We start from the raw sequence: 10,763 nt of genomic DNA, 5'->3' as shown, positions 1-10,763 counted from the left end.
GTATATATATATATAAAATCAGATATACACAAAATCTCCTGCCTGACCTATGGCAGATACAGACTGACATGATAGGAAGGACTAAGTGAGAACTCCTGCCAGCCTTCTCCCTAACAATAGGGTAAATCAAAACCAATGCCACATTTCTAGGAGAATCACAGAGAATAGTGCCACCACAGAACACTTAAAAAAAATGCAAGGTTGGTGACCCAGTGGTGTGCTAGAATCACTTCGTGCAAGCCCACAAGAACTGTTGACATTATTCTCATTTATTTATAACAATTGTTCTGATTGTTAACATTACCTCCCAACTGCATCTTCAGTGACGTTACTTTGGTAGCTTAAAATTGGCCATGTTGGGACTATTTAAACCAGAGAAATTGGGAGACATTACAAATCAGGCTTTCTTTTTTTTTTTTTTCTTTTCTGAAAACCAGTTTATCAGCAAACTACCTGTGACCCCTATCATATCTTCATTTAACTTACCTGTTTGGCTTGAGCAGATGTATCTTGGAGTTGGAGAATGATGGCAGATTATGTTACAGAAATCAGACTGTCATTTCAATTTCAGCTGCCATTCTGGATCTGGTCTACTTACTGTATCATATCAGCCCAACTTCTGATGTCTACTATGGTCAGAAAGGTGGATGGACAGATGGATGGATGGATGGATGGATGCAAGGTGAACACATATTTTTCACAATGGCTAATTTATGGAAACAACCTAAATGACAAGAAATGAATGGTTAAGGAAATGCAGTACACACAATGGAATATTAATCAGCCATAAAAAGAAGAAAATCCTGCTATCTATGACAATATGGATAGACCTGGAGGGCATTGTGCTAAGTGAAATAAGGCAAACACAAGAAAGATAAATACCGTATGATTTCAATTATATGTGGAATCTAACATAGTCCAAATCGGGGGTGCCTGGGTGGCTCAGTCAGTTAAGCATCTGACCCTTGATTTTGGCTCAGGTCACGATCTCCTGGTTCGTGGGATCAAGCCCTGAGTCAAGCTCTGTACTTACTGACAGCATGGAGCCTGCTTGGGATTCTCTCTCTGTGTGTCCCTCCCCCCTTCTCTCTCTCAAAATAAATAAATAAACATTAAAAAAAACACACAGTCAAAATAATAGAAGCAGAGAGTAGAGTGGTGGTTGCCAGGAGCCAGGGGTGGGGGGAATAGGAAGATGTCGGTCAAAGGGTACAAAGTTTCAATCATACAGGATAAATAAGTTCTGGAGATGTAAAGTACAGCATGGTGACTGTACTTAACAATATTATATTATCTGAAATCAGCTAAGAGAGCATATCTGAAGTGTTCTCACAAAAAAGAAAGAAGAAAATTATAGCTATGTGAGGTGATGGATATGTTAATTAACTTGATTGTGGTGATCATTTTATAATGCATGCATATGTCAAAACATCAAGTCGAACACGTTAACCATATACAATTCTCATTTCTCACCTATACCTCAGTAAAGCTGAAAAAAAGAAAATTATTAACTAGGCTAAGGTAATTGCTTACCGTCTCTTCTAAACAGATGAGCGCACTGTCCAATGGGACGAAATTGACACATAACCTGTATTGTTTATCATGCAAGTAGCATTACTGAGCGTAATACACAACCTCTTTCTCTTTGATGGGCTATAAATACATTTGGATACTAAAGGATTTTGCAATTAATATAAATATAGCTAAAATTTATAGAATGCATTTATAGAATGAGACTTTTATCTCAACTATAAAATGAAAACAGTAGCCCCTATGTATGTCCAGTTCACCAAATGATGTGATAATCAAATGAAGTTGTTTGTATGTGTAAAACAGCATTGTACATTTTAGTGCCCTGCCTTAAAACATGGCGAGGTAAATAGCTACTAGGCTGTTTCTATATTCAAGATTGAATGGGAGATTCTTGGCAATTATCTATTATTCATGGATGAAAGTCTGTGGCTACTAATCAGCTTTGTCAAAATCTGTAATTGTATATTCGGCATAAGTCTGATTTTAACAACAAAAAAAGATGGATGGATGAGTGGATTGTTTGTATGAAGGGATGGTTATATTGGGTAGGAGCATGATGCTGCTGCTGTTGTTTTTTTTTTTTTTTTTTTTTTTTTTTAGAATTTAAGAGTGGGAATAAAGGTGTGCACTCCTAGACTGCTGAGAATGAAAACCCAAAAACTTCCCAGAATCGCTTTCACTAGTTTAGAGCATGACACGGGTCCTGTCAATGAGAAACATTCAGTGAATGTGGAGTTTGTAACCAAAGTTTCAGTCTCAACTTCCTGATTCCTTTATCCCAGCTGAAGAGCGTGTTTCTTGATTCAACATTGTAGCAGTGTTTTCCAGACTCCTCAAGTTCTTGACTGCTGTAGAGGTGGCAAGTTCTCTGGAAGGTCAGTGATGAGAAGCCTGGGGTTCATTCCTGGAGTCTCAAATTAGGGTTTGGCCTTCCAGTCCTTCCTGTGATTTTGTAAGCACCAAATTCACGTTATGAAATCCCTTTCTCCTTAAGAGAGCTGCAATGGATTTTGTTAGCTGCAGCTGCACTCTGACTGATATGATCCCCCCACCTTTTTTTATATGCCCCCTTTTCAAGTTTTTCTTCCCCTCATCAGTTTTCATCTCTACTATCCAACCACTTCCCATTTCATTCCCCAGAGGTGAATCACCTCTTACATTTGAGGGGAGAAAAATATAGACAATATTATTGAGGAATTTCTCAACTTCCTGCCTATCCTTCTATGGTTCCTGGACCCACCATACCTTCATGATGTCTTTCCTACAAGGATAACCCATTTACTTTTTCTGTGAATTCCATCCTTTTCATCTCCAGAAATCTTCTTCCCTCCTGTACCTTTGACCTGTCCCTCTTGTTACTCTGTTCATTCATGGTAGACACTGCCAAGCCTTTCTCGTGGAGAAGAACCCCCAACAACTCCCAGTCTCCCATGACCCTCTAGCTAAGGTCTCCCTCCCTTCACTGCCAAGCTTTCTAAGAGAATTATCTACACTATTCATCTCCACTTTCTCCCCTTTTGTTCACTCCTCTCCAAGCCACTTAGCCTTTATTGTCCTCATTCCACTGAAATTAACCTCAGTGAAGTAACCAATGGTCACCAAATAGCCTAATCCAGTGGATCCTTTTCATTTGTTTTCCTCCCTGATCTCTCAGGGGCATCTGCCAATCTTAACTTTCTCCTCTATGATATCGTGAGGACACGTTCATTGCACTTTTCTCCAGGATCATTTGGTTGGTCTTTCACAATCTCCTTTGGGGGCTCCTCATTTTATGGACATGTGGAATGCTCTTTTCCAAAAGTTTTTGTCCCTGAGCCCTACATTTCTTTCCATTCTAGTGCATTCCATCCTAGTGCATGATTTCAACTACTGACAATTCCCAGGAATATACCTTGAACCCAGACCTCTCTCCTGACTTCCATTGTATATACAGTAACTTTCTACTCCATATTTCTACCTGTCTCACAGACATCTCAATCTCAACGTGTCCAAAACAGAACTAATCTTCCCCAACATCCATTCTTCCTCCTAAATTCCCTGTCCTGTGAGGGGCACCACAGTCCACTCAGACCCTCAAATCAGACATCCAGGAATCATCCTAAATTCCCTTGTCCCTTGTCCTTCACAATTAAGTTGTCACTAACAGATTTGAATTCTACCCCTAGTGCTCTGTGTGATGGTTTCTCTCCTCTCCATCACTACTGCCCTGGTCCAGCCCTGTGTAATCTCTCTCTCTCTCTCTCTCTCTCTCTCTCTCTCTCTCTCTCTCCCTTCCTCCCTCCCTCTCTCTCGCTTGCTCTCGCTGTCTCATTTCTGTTTCTGCTCACTCACTAGTCTTCCAACTCCTTCACAGCTGCTTCAATCCATTCTCCACACAAAAGCCAAATCTAATCACATCACTCCCTTCCTTAAATCCCCTAGATGGTGTCCCCACACACTTGCACAGTTTTCAGGATAAAGTTCACATTCTTTATCCTAGACCTAAGACCCTTCATTATCTGACTTCTCTAACCTCATCTCCCTCCACTGACCCTGAAGCTATGCCCCCAACCCCATGAACATGCTGCATTCACTCACTCCATGCATTTCTCTCTGTGTGGAACCACCTTGCACTTCACCTGGGCCACTTATTTGTCATCCTTGGTGACTCAGCTCATGTTACCTCTTCCAAGAAACTTTTCCCAATCATCCTTTTTACTACCACTGTGCTTTGTATATGCTGTGCTTACCTCTAATTTTACATTAAACTGTATCATATATATCATATATCATACATCAGGGATATAAATACATTTGTCATAGGACTTGCTAACCTGTCTGATATGTTTTCACATGCCAGTATCCTACCACAAGCCCAAGTGTTCCCTTGGGAGCAAAACCATACTTAGCAGTGTGCCTGGGACAGAATAAGCTCCCAAGTCATGTTTGATAGATGAATTAGTTTAATTTCTGCTTGAATTTTATCAGGTAATTGTTGTGGATTGGATTGTGTCCCCTAAAAATAGATATGTTGGAATCCTAACACTCACTACTTCTGAATGTGACCTTATTTGGAGAGAGGGTCTTTACAGAAATATTCAGGTTGAAATAAGGTCACCAGGGTGGGCCCTAATCTAATAGGACTAGTGTCCTTATTAAAAAAAAAAAAAAAAGGAAAATTTGGACACAGAGACTGATGCGAATAGAAGGAAGACAGCATGAAGAGACACAGGCAGAAGATGGCCATCCACAAGCCAAGCAGGGAGGCCTGGGTCAGATTCTCCCTCACAGCTCACCCCTTGATTTTGAGCTTCTGGCCTCAGAACTGTGAGATAATTAATTTCTTTCACTTAAGCCACCAGTCTGTGGTACTTCATTATGGAATCCCCAGAAAACTCATGCAGTAGAATTTCCTGTGCCTTTTAAGCCTTTATTTCTTTGAATCTCTAGCCATAAGTTGTTTTCTTTCTGAAGTCTTCTTTCTGAAGGTTTGCTTTTCTAGCATATCTGTCTCTCTTACTATCTCTCTCTCTCTCTTTCACACACACACACACACACACACACACACACAAATCACATGTCTCTTTCAAGAACTTCCCCCTTTCCTCCAGATACTTCCACCTTACCAACAAGTTCTGCCTTGTGGGTCAGAATTAGGTCCCAAGTAAAAGCTCCCCTCATTGCTTTCTCATCTTTCTGAAAGAGAAAATCAGGTCAAGAATGTAATCCACTGCAATGTTTATGACAGAACAGGGCATCCAATGGTTGTGCCCATGAGCCCAGTTTGCATCTTGCCCCCATGCTAGATTCAGAATTCTCTAGGCAAGGAAAGTATCACAAGACTGTCAGCCAAACCAGTAGTCAGGACATCCCACAGCAACATCACCTGATCATCCTTTCATCTCACCTGTGCTCCCTTGGTACTACCACCAAGCTTTTATGACATCAAATCATGCTACTCTCTTGCTCAAAACTGTCTAATGCTTCCCCATTGCATTTAAAGCCAATTTCAACTTGCTATAGAGGTCTCTCCTAGATTTACTGAACATCTGTAAAACCTTTCTGGCCTCAGAATTTTGAACATGTTCCTTCCTCTACTTACAGTGCTTTTCTCCCCCTTTCTTGCCCTTTGCCTGGCTAAGCTTAGTGTCAATTCCCCAAAGGAGGTTACCCTGTATTAGCCTCCTATTAGATGCTCTCAAAGAAACTTGCATTATCTTGCCAAGGATTTGTCATAGTTCCTACCTATATGTTTATATTTATGGCTATGTGATTAATGTCTTTCTCCTCCACTACACTGAAAACACCGCAAGAACTGGACATTTGTCTGTTTTGCCCACCACTGACTCCCCAGTCCCTAATGTGGTCAATGGCATAGAGTAGATACTCAACAAAAATTTCTTTAAATGAATGAACTGAGTCCTACTCCTTGGCCCATTTCAATGAGACAAATTTATTTGGATGAAGGACATTCCTACCACCATAGAATTCATATCCTAAGCCTCATCCAAATCTTGGTGATGGCTTTGAGCTTATAATAACATCACATCACAATTTCAACTTTATGTCACTTATTAGACTATTACACTGGCCAGGGTCCCCATAGGAACCTGGGGAAGTGGCTGGTGCTCTCAGATGGGGCAACTGAGACTTTGATAAAGAGGCTGGTTAAATGGTATGGGCAGGGTTAAGGGAAACCATCAAAGAATGGAGTTAGCAACAGTGGGTACCTGTTACCATTCCAAGCTCCAGAAGAGCAAAGGGAGGGGTAGATACCAGAATCTGAAAATTGCCACCTAACAAGAGCTGTGATCATTAGAGAGGGATGTAACCAGTGCATGGAGTCACAAAATAAATATCCCAACTCCACTCTCCTCCCACTTTCCAGTCTCCTGCTGGTTGACTCTTTTTTTTTTTTAATGGAAGCACTGAAGTATAGTTGACACACTCCCCTTGGTTGAGTCTTGTTTGGCTGAACCTAATAGAAGCCTACCTCTGAGACCATGTAAACATCATTACTTAACTGAGGACTTCTTTGCTTTTCTGTTTTTCACTGATGCCAAGCTTATTCTCCACAATATCCAGTTTTCACTACAGATGGATATTTTACCTCCCTCTTTCCCTAAAATTTCAGTTTTTTTTTTTAAAGTTTATTTATTTCTTGGCGGGGGGTAGTAGAGAGAGAGGGAGAGAGAGAACCTCAAGCAGGCTGTCACTGCATACTGTCAGTGTGGAGCCCGAGGTGAGGCTTGAACTCACAAACCATGAGATCATGACCTGAGCCAAAACCAAGAGTCTGACACTTAACCGACTGAGCCATCAAGTGCCCCTCAAATTTCAGTTTGAAGTTATGTTCATCAGGTGGCAGATTTTCCCACCAAGCACCATTGTCATGATCACATTCAGATGTACTCTGTCCTGGGTAGAAAGTCCATTTTTATCATGTAAATCTTAGTTCAGGAAATCCAGTTCTGATTTTTAACACTAGCTCACCATTTCCCATGGCTTGTTTTCTCTATCAGAGCTACTACATGCCAGAGCAAGAGAGATGCAAATGTTATTTGGTCCTGCCTTTTGAGCCCCCTTCTCACCCCTTTCGATTTCTGCAGCTTTCCAGGGCTTCCAAGGTACAAGGTTCCATTGGGAAGTAGCTATTTTCCATTCCCTAGTCATCTCTCTAGGGCCTGAAGTGTACAAACTGACCGGATGCCTCCATCTCAAGCCTGTGGGCCAACACAATTCTTGCTCTGGGGAGCAAGGTCCCTCCAGATAATACCTTCATGCATTCTTTTCATCCCTGGGATCCTGGAGCTTAATAGCTCTGCCTCCTCATTTCTGTCTCAATTTCCGGCTCCGTGGTGCCACACCCAGGCCACCTTATCTTCCTCTCACCTGACCTTAGTGCTCAGCACCTTTTGCCTCAGACTAATAGCTCTGACATGAAGCCTGCTGCCTTCAGAAAGTTCTGGTCCAAAGAGCCGTAGGCTGAATATGCCCTCCCTACCCAAGTTTTAACATTTCCTTTTATACATACCTCATAAATGTCATCTAAGAAGCTCTAAAGTGTCATTGAGTAACCCATGCCACTTCTTCCCTCGCTTCTGGAACCTGATCTCCGTTTTCTTTTCCTTCCCTTTCAGGGAGATTGTGTCCTTCTCCCTCATGCCCTTCCCCACTGGGTCAGCAGACGAGGAAAGATAAGGATGCCGGACTCAACCGAGGGATCACCTTGCCTCCCAGCCCAGCAGAGGCTCGGACTGCTGTACCGAGGATGTGTCTGGGAGGTGAGAGGAGCGCCCATGGGACGGGATGATGGACCCTATTAATCACAGCTGTCATAGCAGACGAGTGGAAGAGGGGTCTTCAAAGCTGGAAGCCCCTCTGCCCAAGTGTCGGTCTTTGGGGCTCAGTGGAGTGCCCTTCCTCTGACCCAGGACTCCCGATGGCTCCTCCCCAATCCCTAACCCCCCTCAACCCAGTCCTGCGGCGCTTCCCATCCTTTCACTGCGATGAATTTTTTTCTCCCTCTAAATATTTTAAACGTCCAAAAGAAAAAGCCAAATCCCGAAATCCAAACACAATGACAAGCAAAAACGTGAGGAAAAATAACAAGGGTATAACAGCTCTCTATCCCAACCGCGGACCCGAGCCGGTCCGAGGTCCTCGGGAGCCGGGAGGGGTTAACCCTCTGCTGCGCGGGGACGGGGCGGGGGTGGGGGTGGGGGTGGGTAGGGGGCCGCTCCGCCCCCTTCCAGCCGAAGGGGAGGGGCGGAGGGGCGGAGGGGCGGAGGGGCGGAGGGGCGGAGGGGCGGAGGGGCGGAGGGGCGGAGGGGCGGAGGGGCGGAGGGGCGGGGGGGGGGGGGGGGGCGCTCCAGTCTGGCTATACATAGATGCATTCAGTTCTCTACATTTTGCCAAACCTGCACAAGCTCATCTCCACCCCACCCCCCACCCGCACCCCGGTCCCCACCAAACCTTTTGTCTCGGCGCTTCCCTCCTACACTAAAGAGTCCAAGAAATATCCCTGGTGACACTGAACCCCAGGCCAGACTGCTCTGGGGGCCTGAAATGGATGCCTTGCGCGTGCTTCTCACCAACACCTGCCTCCTTTCTTACACAGCCTCCTCCTTTAACGAGAGACAGTCAGGGGCGCCCCGTGCCTCCCGTCTTTGTGCGGTTAAGGACAGCCTTTGTTGTGCTGTAGGCATGAAGCAGTGGACAAAGGACCCCAGATGATGTAAGCCACACCCCTTACCTCCCCCTCGGGAGCCAGAGGCCAGGCTCCTCCAAGGTGGAGGGAGCGGGGAATCCTTTTGGAGCCCCCATTTTATAAAGCAAATGCCAAGCCGCCCAAGCCGTTTACCGAGAGCAGCTTGCTTATCACCCCATTAAGATGGCATTTGTCTCCATTTTTAAACAAAAGGGAATTTAGGCTGACGGTCCCGAATCCCAAGAGCGCACTGTGGGATAAGAGGACCCGCAATCATGCAGGAGCCTGGAAACCCTCTGACAAAACCGGGCTCTAAGGCGTCCAACCCCCACCCCCACCCCGCCCATGCCAGAGGCACCCCCAGTGGGTTTCCTACACCAGCCAGGACCCAGTTGAGCCCAGCATTGCAGCGGACTCAGGGGTGGGGCTCAAATGAAGCCACAGGCGGGATGGAGGCAAAGTTGCACTCCTGGAACTGTGGACAGAGCACTCTGGAAAGCCACCTTTCTCCGGCTGCACTGAAGCTGAAGTTGTCATCATTTGAGACATGGATGGGCACAGGCTTTTTTGTCCAAGTCCCTGGGATGGGGGAGTGTCTTCATAGGGAGATCAGGGAAAGGAGAAGAGTACACGTCCTAGACACGGGGAACTTCTAGAGACTTTGTTAGTGGGAAAAGCACAAAAAAAGATTCATTTATTCTTTCAAAACACATTGGCTGCATCCTAGTCACTTGTCCTGGGGATACATCAGTGATTAACAGACACGGCCCTTGTCCTGGGGGATGTTAGTCTAGTGTGAAAGGCTACACACCAGGGATGGAGCTTCTGTTCTAGTTCCCAGTCCTGAGCTCCTGCTCAGTTTCTGCATCTGTAAAATGGAAGTACCTATTTCTTCATTGCCTTATGGAACAATGAGAAGAAAGAGCTGGATGTTTACTGTTTAATTGGAATTAAAATATAACAGGATCGTAGACACCCCCAAAGAATTGAAAGCAGGGATTCCAACAGACACTGCTGCACCAATGTTCATAGTGGCGTCATCCATGGTAGCCAAAAGCTGGGAGTAACCCAAGTGTCCATCAACACATGAATGGATGAACAAAATGTATACCGCTACAATTACATATTATTTAGCTATAGAAAGGGATACAATTCTGCTAAATGCCACAACGTGGATGAACCCTGAAGACATTATGCTAAATGAAGCAAGTCCAACACAAAAGGACAGCGTATATGGTTTGTCTTATGTGAAGTTCCTGGAATAAAAAATTCATAGAAACAGAAAGTAGCACGGAGGGTATCAGGGGCTGAGGGGGAGGGAGGAATGCAGAGTTATTGTTTAATGAGTAAAGAGATGGGCCGTCTGGGTGGCTCACTCTGACTTCGGCTCAAGTCATGATCTCGAAGTTCGTGGGTTTGAGCCCCACATCGGGCTCTGTGCTGACAGCTCAGAGCCTGGAGCCTGCTTCAGATTCTGTGTCTCCCTCTCCCTGTGCCCCTCCCCAGCTTGCAATCTCTCTCTCTCTCTCTCTCTCTCTCTCTCTCTCACACACACACACACACACACACACACACACAAATAAATAAACGTTAAAAATTAATGGGTGAAGAGTTTGGGATGAAAAAGTTTTGGAAATGGATAGTGGTGATGGTTGCACAACATTGTAAATGTTCTTAATGTCACTGAATTGTACACTTAAAAGTGGTTAAAATGATAAATTTTGCTATGTGTATTTTACAAAAATTCAAATATATGTGTGATAGTGTGATTTATGTTAAGAGATATAGATTTGAAGTTTTGGCACAGAACTCCTAAAACCCCTGGAATTTCCTAAGTGATAAAAGAATAAATGTAAAAGGAATGTCTTTATTCACAATAGGCCCCTTTAACCACACCTGAGCTTGTTAATGAGATGACTTTGGGAAAGTCCCTCTGGTGGAGCACTGGTTGCCAGGGGGACCAACCTTATATTCCAAAGGTTGGGACTTCCAGCCCCTGACCTGACTTCAAGAGAGTTTGGAGAGATTGGAGTTGGAGTTA

At 44.3% G+C, this 10,763-nt stretch overlaps 1 long non-coding RNA gene across 1 annotated transcript; it reads right to left on the bottom strand.

Moving 5' to 3' along the window:
- Positions 1–1,777: 1,777 nt before the first annotated feature.
- LOC147576542 (uncharacterized) lies at positions 1,778–8,749 on the bottom strand. The gene is made up of 3 exons (XR_015241418.1): positions 8,488–8,749; positions 5,139–5,208; positions 1,778–2,475 (listed from the first exon to the last, which is right to left on the bottom strand). It is a non-coding gene; the product is annotated as an uncharacterized LOC147576542 (long non-coding RNA).
- Between the last annotated feature and the right edge of the window lie 2,014 nt (positions 8,750–10,763).

This window comes from Puma concolor, chromosome D1 (assembly GCF_028749965.1).
Source record: "Puma concolor isolate L17-30 chromosome D1, mPumCon1.1.hap2, whole genome shotgun sequence".
NCBI classification, from domain to species: Eukaryota; Metazoa; Chordata; class Mammalia; order Carnivora; family Felidae; genus Puma; species Puma concolor.
Note: the sequence above shows the minus strand (reverse complement) of the source record. Positions and strands in the feature narration are given on the sequence as shown.